The sequence below is a fragment of the Malaya genurostris genome, chromosome 1, assembly GCF_030247185.1.
Source record: "Malaya genurostris strain Urasoe2022 chromosome 1, Malgen_1.1, whole genome shotgun sequence".
Taxonomy (NCBI): Eukaryota; Metazoa; Arthropoda; class Insecta; order Diptera; family Culicidae; genus Malaya; species Malaya genurostris.
Window position 1 is genome coordinate 84,349,353 of NC_080570.1, and position 12,503 is coordinate 84,361,855.

General features: G+C 35.4%; 1 protein-coding gene across 3 annotated transcripts in view; it reads right to left on the minus strand.

Moving 5' to 3' along the window:
* The window catches only part of LOC131440649 (SCY1-like protein 2), a 375,664-nt gene that overhangs the window by 236,752 nt on the left and 126,409 nt on the right, over nt 1–12,503 (minus strand). The gene's annotated exons all lie outside the window — the stretch shown is intronic.

Below are 12,503 nucleotides of genomic sequence, written 5' to 3' on the forward strand. Positions count from 1 at the left end.
TGTGCAATGCTCTCCACCGTTGTTTTTTCACCAATGCTAATGACAGGCAGCTGTGACGTAATCGCTCTTGTCGAAAGCGAAACTAGCTGTGCAGACGACACAAAACACATCTGCTCGCAGTGGCGATAGAATCCAAACTGATTGAATTTTTGTTAAGAGATTTCCTTTTATGTGATTTCGTTTGTAGCTTTTTCACTAATGGGCGGTCCTAACGGCTATAAAAATAGCCGCATACAGAATTTTAATGCCGATTATTTCATTTCAGATTTGCATAATTTATTGAAAGAAACTATCAATATGTTGTAGGGATTCGTTTCTAGCATTCACAAGGGCCAAATTGAGGAACTCACTGCGATATTCACCACTTTTCGGAACATTTTTCCCGGACGATTTGTTGTACAGCAGCAGATATTTTGTTCTCTTCCTTAGAACGCGTTCTGATTGGCTGGTGTTGACATGGATCAAATAAGACAGGTTTTTCAATAGTGTACTATTGAAATACTTCAATGCTTTTGCTATACACATTTAAATTGAACAATTTCGATTCTATTGGTAGTTAGATTATATAAATCCTTTCACAGATCACTGAGCTATGAGCTTTCAAAATACGAGAAAGGCAAACGCGCCTTATGAATTATCCTCTTTGATACTCGTTTATACCAAACATTTCAGAAAAGTTTAATTTTGAATTATTTGAGACTATGTCACAAATCTGAAAATTTTATCACAAAATTGTGATCATATTTCCGATGGCAGGTCGCAAGAATTATGTTGATTCATTAGATACAACAATAGATATTCACGATCAAAAACTTATCACTCTCTCAGAGGGTAAATTTTGAAAAGGCACCCTATAGTAAAGTAAGTCGTATTCACGACAAAATAAAAATTGCCCGAATTTTTTTTTAACCGATGCACAGTGGAGAAAAATGAAACAAAAACGCTACGATTTTTTGGAGGCATGATACACCTTACCACAAAGCACTTTCTTGGTGTAAAATGGTCAATAAAATCGATTCCACGTATTTAGAAGGACCGCACGCAACGCTATCATGTTCATTTTACCCTAAGTTCCATTTTTATACTGTATCGTATTCAAGCTTACCTATATAACATGAAACCGAAGTACTTTCAGAAGAGGCAATGAAGTGCTACTGATTAAAACAGTCTCACAAATCGATTGCATATAGTTTTAATGACAGCAGCAATTTCGTTGTACCATTTTACCCCAGTCTTTTCTAGTTATAATATTCAGTTGAGACAAGATCTACAATCAAACAGCAGATCCAATACGATCTATCATTATTGGTTTATATTACGTACAAAACATTTCTGATCCAATTGAACACAATGGGAATGACAGTACTAGCCTGTTTAACCTGTTTTACCCCAATTCATATCAGAAGACGTATATCTGGTTAAACTTTCTTCCGCATACCGAAAGCAGGCTGATTGCGGTTGATGAAAATCGATTGATATTACGAAGAAAGGCCTAAAAATAAGATTACAAATAGATTCGATGGCCGCACGAATCTTGTTGTGCCGTTTTATCTCAATTTATCCTTTAACTGAGTCTTAAAATTTCACTCCACATTTGGAAAATGGTTAGAATGTGAAAATAGTTAGAATAAAACAAAATTGCTATGCTGTCTCTTTGATCGGCAGCACAAATATGGTAGCTATGGTTCTTATTTTCGTAAAATATTAGGAAAGAGGGTAACACATGTAAAAATATAGGTAATGCGGGATAAACGGGGTAGTACTGTCATTCCCCCTATGTGTATTTGGATCACTGAAGTGTTTTACGTAATATGGACCAACATTAATAGTTCGTATTGGATCTTCTTCCGGATTGTAGATCAATATTTACCAAAAGGCTCAATTAAAAAAAACACTTTTTAATCCACCTAGTGGTGTAATGCTGCCTTTCTCATATTACTTATATTTTCAAAAATATCACTAGAAGATTCTGTGAAAAAATTTTTTTTCTATCTTGAAATAAATAGAAACTTTCTTTGGGTATGAACTAACATAACCTTTTCAATTTGTTATGTCAAGTTAAAAAGAATTTTTCTTTTTTTTGCATCGTCGCACTAAATGATTAAAACACACAATTAACAGCAACTTATGAGACTATAGGAACTTTTATTTGAGCCTGTTTGAGGAAATCGATCAAATCATCTCTGAGAAAATTGAGTGAGTCTCGTATTGAACTTTTTGACAACTGTTTCTGGTACCGGGAACTTGGAAACAGTATAGCCCAAATCGGTTCGTTTAGTAAGTAACCTATAGCCTACAAATTGAATCAGTTTTATGCGAAATCTAGAAGAATTTTACTCTTTTTACATCGTCGCTCCAAATGACGGTGTGAAATGCAATAGTAACCTATGGAACTACGAGATTTTTTTATTTTATGAGTGACATTATTTGACACATACTCACACACATACACGCACAGACACATACATTGCTCAGCTCGATGAACTGTGTCGAATGATATAGAACACTTAGCCCTCTGAGCCAATTTTCACTAGTATATTTCTAGTGATTACATAAACTTTCTATATGAGAAAGGCAATAACTGTACCTTTATAGAAAAGCATCGTTATCATGATCTTGTAATAACACTAACAAGTAGGTATAAATTAAATAAATAAAAGATTTACATATTTTTCACCTGAAAAGTATAGATTTAAATGTGACAACGCTGCACGCTATACGAAATTGAACAAGAACGCTGCGAACGGAGCAAAGCTGCAGGTACCGTCGCGTACTAGTTCCGCATCGTCATTTTGAATGACAATTTGAACGTTTTGATTTCGGAACCGGAAGGCGGATCTTGATGAAATTACACAATATATTTAAAGATAAAAATAGTCTTAATTAGAATCATGATTCATGAAAATCAGCTTAACCTTTACTGATAAATCGAAGTGAGTTCCGTTTTTGGAGATTTTCTTCAATATTATTGGTGCTTTCGGAAGCGGAAAGCGGAAACTAGTAGTTCCAAAGTAGTTTTATATATCCACTAATTAACAAGATCTGTCAACTAGATGAATTTAGCAGTCCGTGTTATAAAAATGTGCACCCCGTTTCGCCATCGCTTGTGAAAAAATACTCATGAAATTGAAAATTTTCACTAATCGCACTGTAATATCGGAACCGGAAGTCGGATCTGGATGAACTTCTCGGGGACTTTTTAAATAATTTTAAGACTTTTCTTTCGCTTCTTAATTTGTGAAATTCGGTTAAGAAATTTACGAGAAAATTGATTACGCATTTTATAACAAATTTGCATATATTTTCTTGTAATTCCGGAGCCGGAAGTTGGGTGCAAATTAAATTCCAGAAAATTGTATGAGACCATAAGACCTTTCATTTGAAGCTAAGTTGGTGAAAATTGTTTCAGCCATCTCTGAGACTATTTTTTTGGTGCATGTCACCTTGTAATTCCGGAACCGGAAATCGGATCGAAATGAAACTGAGGAATTTTGTATGGGACCTTAAGAGCTTTCATTTGAATACAAGTTTGTGTAAATCGGTTCAGTCATCTCTGAGAAAATTGAGTGACATTATTTGTCACATACACACATATATACACACATACACACAGACAGACATTTTGTGATCTCGACGAACTGAGTCGAATGGTATATGACACTCGACCATCCAGGCCGCGGTTGTAAAATCGGTTTTCATAGCGATTGCACAGCCTTTCTATACGAGAAAGGTAAAAAAGGGGCAAACGGTATAACATGATTCGTGCAGTCATTGAATCATTGAATTTTACCTTTAGGTCTTTCTTCGTAACATCGATCGATTTTAATCAACCGTAATCAGCCTTCTATCGAAATACGAAATAAAATTCACCCAGAGACAGGGGTGCGAAAATTTGACATTTTTTTTAACTGTCGCTAAGCACAAGACAGCCACTGCCAACGATCCGCTCAGCTGCTACGTTTAACAGTAGCCAACACGCAATGACACGATAGCTAGGTGCAGTCGTGAGAGCCACAACACACGGCAGCAACATTGAGAACAGTTCATTTTGTCGCACTCTCTCACAGCAGTTAAAGCCACACCGTTCGCTCTGCGGTAGTGTACGTACATTCTGGATAGGTAGCTGCTGCATTTATTTTCGTTCACGGTTTTTTGAAAATGTCGCGAGCTCGAAATGTCATGACATTTCTATAACTGGACAGTCATATCGGTTGTGACTGCTCTGAACTGCACTAGAGTGGGAGCGACGCTGTCTATATTGCTTGACATCGCAGCGGGCAACCTGGAATAGTTATAGGATCATGTACAAAATGAATGCTCTTTATTTGATGTAATTTATAATTGCAAATCGCTTGATAAAAACAGTATTTAGATTAACTAATGAATCCCGACATACTAATATGATATTCGAAATGTATTGCTACGGCGAAGAAAAACTTATGTATATTGCCTGATGAAGCAAAGAAAAGTCTTGGCATTACATTTCTTTTGTGGAATTTTTCCTTTTTGTTTCAACAGACTTCGCAGCCGATTCTTGGTGTACAGAATCATTGCATGGTTAGTACTACGATCCTACTGACACTAAGAATCCTTATGAAACAAACGTAGTCATGAAAAAATCGCAGCGGGCAGCGGTTCAACGCGATTCGACAACCGGAACAATATATATATATATATATATATATATATATATATATATATATATATATATATATATATATATATATATATATATATATATATATATATATATATATATATATATATATATATATATATATATATATATATATATATATATATATATATATATATATATATATATATATATATATATATATATATATATATATATATATATATATATATATATATATATATATATATATATATATATATATATATATATATATATATATATATATAACTAAAATGCCATTAATTCTGGCTTAGAAGTTTTCAACTAAAACAGGTGGTTTTCGCCATTGTTAACGATTAACTTTTGTGAACTTACAGCGTTTATTTTCGATTTGAATTATTTCACAAAGTTTGGAAGTAGTTTTGAGCAAAATACGCACGAATCATTTCCAAAAAAGGCTTTGAAGGTATCAAGCCATTATTGATGCTGGATGTAAATCAATTTGCTATTGATGCTTTTGGCTGAAGGTAATCGATTCAATGAAACAATATTTGAAAGATGTTTCGCTTTCTTGCAACAGCATCAGTGATATTATGTACCAGATTGTATTAACATTTAACTCAAATTTTATTTTACACGCGAATGAAGTAGGCTCAATAAAATTTCCACACAAAACAGCTCGTTGCATGCCAAACGATTTTATTAGTAATCTATTATAAAATAATAATAATAAGATATTCATATTTTGCTCTCCAGCAGGCAAACATTTCACAACTCACGCGCCAATCATCGAAGATCTAGTATGCATTTCACACTATATCTAAATTTAGTTCCCCGATATCATCTGCTTCAATTGTCCAAACAAACCAAAGAACGCTTAAAAATAAAAAAAAACCTATCGATCCAGTATACCAGTTTCCACCCACTATTACATTCACCACAGCTAATAAAGTATTGTTTAAACACCTCCACGTATATAACTTAACCAGAATTATTAGGGAAAGGTTTAGATATGACCTTCCTGTAGCAAAAGAAAAGTTTAATCTCTAAATTTATCGTTGTTTCTCAACATTAATTATACTGTGTGAGTACACAGTATAATTAATGTTGAGAAACATATTGATTCATGGTCTTGATATGATCATGATGCGAAATTGCAAAGCCAAAAGATCCTGCGGAAAGATAATGTTACTGCAAGAAGTTTGTTTGAATGTTTGAAAAAAGAAGTTTATTTGAAAAAGGGGGCTCTTACTAAGATGGGATGTTTCATACTATTTTCCCCTACAATAACAGTTCGGCTGAAAAGTTCGTATCGTTTAATAGAAACACACATTTTTTTGCCAAAATTCGTTTTTATTTTTCAACATAATTGCCATCAGAGGCGATACAGCGATTATAGCGTCCTTTGCCTCAAAATAGGCCACAGTTTCAGCGATTACCGCTTCATTGCTTCTAAATTTTTACCAGCGAGCATTCTCTTGAGGTCTGAGAACAGGAAAAAGTCACTGGGGGCCAAATCTGGAGAATACGGTGGATGAGGGAGCAATTCGAAGCCCAATTCGTTCAATTTCAGCATGGTTTCCATCGACTTGTGACACGGTGCATTGTCTTGATGAAACAAAACTTTTTTCTTCTTCAAATGAGGCCGTTTTTTGAAATTTCGTCCTTCAAATGCTCTAATAACGCTATATAATAGTCACTGTTGATGGTTTTTCCCTTTTCAAGGTAGTCGATGAAAATTATACCATGCGAATCCCAAAATACAGACGCCATAACCTTACCGGCCGATTGTTGAGTCTTTCCACGCTTTGGGTTCGGTTCATCGCGTGCAGTCCACTCAGCTGACTGTCGATTGGACTCCGGAGTTAAGTGATGGAGCCATGTTTCGTCCATTGTTATATATCGACGAAAAAAATCGGTTTTATTTCGATATAACAGCTCCAAACACTGCTCAGAATCATCAATTCGTTGTTGTTTTTGATCGATTGTGACCCACCCATTTTGCACAAAGCTTTCTCATATCCAAATATTCGTGAATAATATGTCCAACACGTTCCTTTGATATCTTTAGGGTGTCAGCTATCTCGATCAACTTCACTTTACGGTCATTGAAAATCATTTTGTGGATTTTTTTCACGTTTTCATCGATTACAGCATCTTTTGGACGTCCACTGCGTTCATCGTCTTCGGTGCTCATATGACCAGTACGAAATTTTGCAAACCACTTACGAATTGTTTCGCCCGGTGCAGAGTCTGGATAACACTCATCAAGCCATTTTTTGGTATCGGCGGCACTTTTTTTCATCAAAAAGTAGTGTCAAATTTATACACGTATCTTTTGAAGGTTGGTACTAACTGAAAATGGTATGGATTTAATTCTAGTGGCGCCCTCTCATAGAAACGATACGAACTTTTCAGCCGATCTGTTACATAACTTTCGTTTTATTATCCGTAAGCAATATATATATATATATATATATATATATATATATATATATATATATATATATATATATATATAAATATATATATATATATATATATATATATATATATATATATATATATATATATATATATATATATATATATATATATATATATATATATATATATAATACATTATGCACCAAACCTCTACAAATTCGTGCCACCATTCCCGGCTGGAAATCAAAGCATTAGTTAACACTGCTTTTCAGCTTTGCTCACCGAACCGCTTCCTTCCAACGAGAGTGCGGAGAAACAAAAAAGAATGCAGAAAAACCGTCAGCGGATCGAAACTTCCCTGTATGTGTCTTCATACACCGCGTGACATAAAACGAATTTCAACGTTGAGCCTTGTTGGTGGATGTCTCTCGAAAGCTGTAGAATTAATTTGAAAGGAGAAACTGTTCTATGTGGTAAGCCATTCTCTGATTGAAGAGAGTAAAACAGCTACCGATGAGAGCATACGGGTACATCCACGAGAGAAAATGTCGTGAGATCTATGACATTTTTATCCGCTGCAGTCACGGCAAAATTCATTCGGCGACAGCTACCATTTGTGCGGTTTGACTGTCCGCTGTTTCGTGTCATTCTCCAGTACCGTTCGCAACCCTGCCCAGAGATACAACTTATGGTATAAATTGAGGTAAAGAGGGTTAAACGGTCTAGTACTGTCATTCTATTACTTGGATCACTGAAGTTTTCTTCGTAATATGGACCAATATAGTATCTGCTTCGGGATTGTAAATCTAAATTCAACATAAAATTATATTTGAGGGAAAATTGTAAATTACCTACCTATTACCTGCTACCTGTTAATTATTTTTTGTGGTTATATGAGAAATATAGAACTGCCTTGTTTAACCATAATTGGTCCAATCAGTAGAATTTTTTTCTGTAAATTCATAGAAGATGATTTGGGGTAAAACTGAATACAGTTATTTGCTGTCATTTTGATTAAAAACAATCCATTTATCGAACTTATGAACATGTAAGGAGTAGCTTCCGATTAGTCGAATTCATTTTTTTGCGTAAATTGGAGCAAAGCGGGCATGATAGTAATTTTTTCCGATCTTATAACAATCACCAATCGATTCTACGGTAGTTTTTGCATGATAAATACCAGCTTTGAAATATTTGCCTAGGTTTTTATGAAATTGTTGATTGAAGTCGCTTTTGATCTTTTTTTCCACTGTGCGCTGTATCTCGAGAAGGGTAGCATATTGCAAAATTTTATTAAAATCTTTTTTATGGTAAATTTAGCGTTCTTTCATAAAATTTTATTAAAAAAATACATAAAACTTTTTCTTTCACGATCGCAAAAATTTACATTATTTATGAAAATATACTACTTTTTCAAATATTATTTCTCCATTTTAAAAGTTTGACAGTATTTTACTTTGGTCATCAGGTAGAACAAATAAAAAAAAATCGAAAACACGCTTTTTGAGATATTAGAATCTTAGGTGTTATTTTTAGAATTAAAAGAGAAACGAAAACATTTTTCAATTGTACTAAATTGTTTTATATATTCCCTACAATTACCAAAAACATTTCAGAAGTAATCAAATCGATCGGACTCACCGTTTATATAAAATTTTCAAGGGAATTTTCTTAGTCCCTTCTCGAAAGTAAGGTTAGAATAAAAATGCCATACTTATGATGCAAAATTTGCATATGCAAATTTGAGCCAAACCAGAAAATTACAACAAAAAAATCGAAATTTCGTATGGGATTGCTCTACTGTTAAAATCGATTTACGCTCAATATTTTCGGAAGGTTATTAATAGTTATACAAAGTAGAGATGGTCGGGTATAGAAATTCTTATACCCGAACCCGACCCGTACCCGAGTGATTAGCAAAAAAATTTACCCGTACCCGACCCGTACCCGATTAAAAATTAAAAAAATTACCCGTACCCGACCCGTACCCGATCAATAATAAAAAATAATTACCCGTACCCGACCCGTACCCGAAAAAAAATAAAAAAAATTACCCGTACCCGACCCGTACCCGATTAAAAATTACCTGTACCCGTACCCGACCCGAATGAGTAGTAAAAATTTTACCAAAATTCAGTATGGAAAAAAAAGTGTTTTAGATATCGAGCCGTATCAGGCTCTAGTTGGTAAGAAAAATACATTAAAATGCTTGTTTACTTTTAAACATATAAATACACTGTGAAGCATGAATAATGTAATGTAACTTTTTTTTAAACTTCCAAAAAAATCGAACGGTTCATCCGAATTCAAAATTTATTTTTTCATATTAAAGTACAATCCTTCCGGGTAATTGTGGAATATAATTTCATTCAAATGGCTGCCTCGGCTGGCCTTGCAGTACGCCATACGGTCGGTCTAGCTTTTTAATACATTTTCGATTGTTTGCAGCTTTATTTCAGCTATGGATGCACGAATGTTATCCTTCAAGGCTTGAATTGTCTCTGGATTGTCCACATAACACTTATCTTTGACAGCCGCTCAAAGATAATAGTCTAACGGTGGCAAATCACAGCTCCGAGGCGGCCAAACGACATCCGAATTTCGACTGATAATTCGATCTTCGAAGACTGTGCACAGATGATCGATCGTAGCGTTGGCTGTGTGGCACGGAGCGCCGTCTTGTTGGAACCAAAAGGTGTCCAAGTCTTCCTCTTCAAGTAACGGGAAGTACCAATCGCTAATGATGACGCGGTACCGCTCGCCATTGACCGTGGCGGCGGCTCCTGCCTCATTTTCTAAGAAAAAAGGCCCAATGATGCCACCAGACAAAAATCCGCACCAAACCGTTACTCTCTGAGATCGGCTTCTCCATGATGACGTGCGGGTTTTCCGTCCCCAGATGCGACAATTTTGCTTATTAACATACCCGCCGAGATGAAAATGTGCCTCATCCGAGAAGATGATTTTTTTGCACACATTCCGCAACATTACCATGATTTTGAAAGTAAAACTGCACTATTTTCACGCGATCCTCAAGCGTATACACAACCATTTTCGTTCAGCGGAAGGATACAACTAAGTTTCTGTCAAATCAGAAGTGACATTGAGGTTACCAATGTCGAAATAACCGCTAGTTCAAAAATAAATGTTAGATGGCGGACCCTGTAGATTTTCAATGTCTTTGGTACTTTATACTCATTTACAAATGTCAACAAAAGGGAGTAATATCAACTCAAATTTTTCGAGAAGCATATTTACCCAAAATGTCGTAATACCCGTTGTATTCAATATTTGGTAGGTATGGTTTTTACGAAACAGTGCGACTTTTGATCCAATTCTTTAGAACCACAAGTAAGCGGGCTCATTATCTTGACATACAAATAAAAATTCACATTCCAATCACTTGAAAAATTACGTAAAATAGTTCCAAATGTCAAATTGAATATTATACGTGACGAAAATGAATGTTATGCGAACATCCCCTAAAATGAATAGTGTGTTATCAGTTCGTTTACGTGAATTGACGAAAGAATCAAACAATGTACGTGTATTCCCGGTGTGAAAAATTCAATTTTGAACATGGTGAACAGTGAGTCCTTCAAGTGTAAGTAGTTTGAACATTCGTAGGAAATTTTTTTGGTTACAATTTTTTACTACAAAGCAAAATGAATTATGATTTTGATTTAAATTAATCTGTCAACTATGCCCGTTTTGTAAGCCTCATGAACCCACACCCACGATGTTATCAGTAGCTGGTGGTTTTTACAGCCATTGAACCGGTGGAACCCTCAACGAGTGAACACGGTGAAAATTTGAGTATTTCGCGAGAAAAGATTTTCACCCTTACTTTTGCGACTCCACGTTGTCACGCATCGAGATTTTCACTTGTAGTCCAGTGAAAAGAAACGAAAATTAACTAGCAATATAGCCCAACTTGCTGTGCCATCAATCGGTGTCATTTCAAGTGAGGGGACACCACCCAGAAGTGCAGGATAAGAAGAACTTCTCTAGATTTTCTGAAATAAATGTTCATGTTTTTATGGTAAGAATCCTAATGATTTTTATGAAAATTTTGAAAATCTCCAACCAATATTTAAAATAACAGTTTTCTGGTATCTGAATGTGATATGAGTACTACACTACATTTTATATACTGCCCATACTTGCATATCAGTCCCACATGGGAAATCGGCATGTTGTGAAAAAGACGATCAAAAGTTTATTTCATAATTTTTTTATTTATTGTGCTCCCTAATGCTGGTCCCGGGTTGGCGCTTCAATGCATAGGACGCTGGTCTTACAAGCCAGCTGTCGTATGTTCGAGCCCCGACCTGGAAGGATTCTTAGTGTCAGTAGGATTCATAGTACTAGCCATGCAATGATTCTGTACGCTAAGAATCGGCTGCGAAGTCTGTTGAAACAGAAAGACCAAGTTCCACGAAAGTAATGTAATGCCAAGACTTTGCTTTGCTTCCTAATGCTAAATCTTGGTATTATTACATGAAATATCGGTAATACACCTTTGCTGTTCCAATATTGCAACAAATGAAATTATTGAAATTTTGCACTGAATGGGACTGATATGCGAGTACTTTAGCATATGGGACACAGAAATCAGTTGATATTTTTTTATATTTTACTGAACAAACCCTCAACTTTCATTGCAATTTCTGAGAGTATATTGAGGAAAGACTCCATTCCTCAAGCTAACTCAAAATTGGCGAAAATCGATATGAGACTGATATGCGAGTATGGGCAGTATATGAATCAAATAATTTTTACTGGATTGTGCATTCAACAGCTTTAAAATGGCAGTCCATTAAAACCTACGTGAAAAGTAGATTCCGACCGCAACAACATAGAGCTAAGGCAGTGTGTCTTATTGAATATGTTATAAACAAAGTAGGGCGGGAAATATTCACATAACTTTTCACGTAACTATGATTGATCTTTTTTTTAAATGAAGAAAAAAATGTTTTTTTCTGGAAAAAGATGCCAGTTGACAGGTCTGGTCCTAGGCGCGAATGTCAAAACCCCTTGAATCAAATTGATTATTTTTCGGAAGAACTGTTTTGCAATGAAAAAATCTCGTCAACGTGTAAACATATTTATGTGAAGTACAAATGGTCGGGTAATCGATCCGAAAAAAAAATTTTCCCGTACCCGACCCGTACCCGAGTGAGCGGTAAATTTTTTTACCCGTACCCGACCCGTACCCGAGTGAGCAGTAAATTTTTTTACCCGTACCCGACCCGTACCCGATTGAAAATAAAAATTTTTACCCGTACCCGACCAAAAACCCGTCGGGTACGGGTACGGGTCGGGTTTCGGGTAAAATACCCGATACCCGACCATCTCTAATACAAAGGCCCCTACCAGTCATAGAAGACGTCTATTACGTGCGGTTATTGGTATTGTATATGTATTAAAACATGCA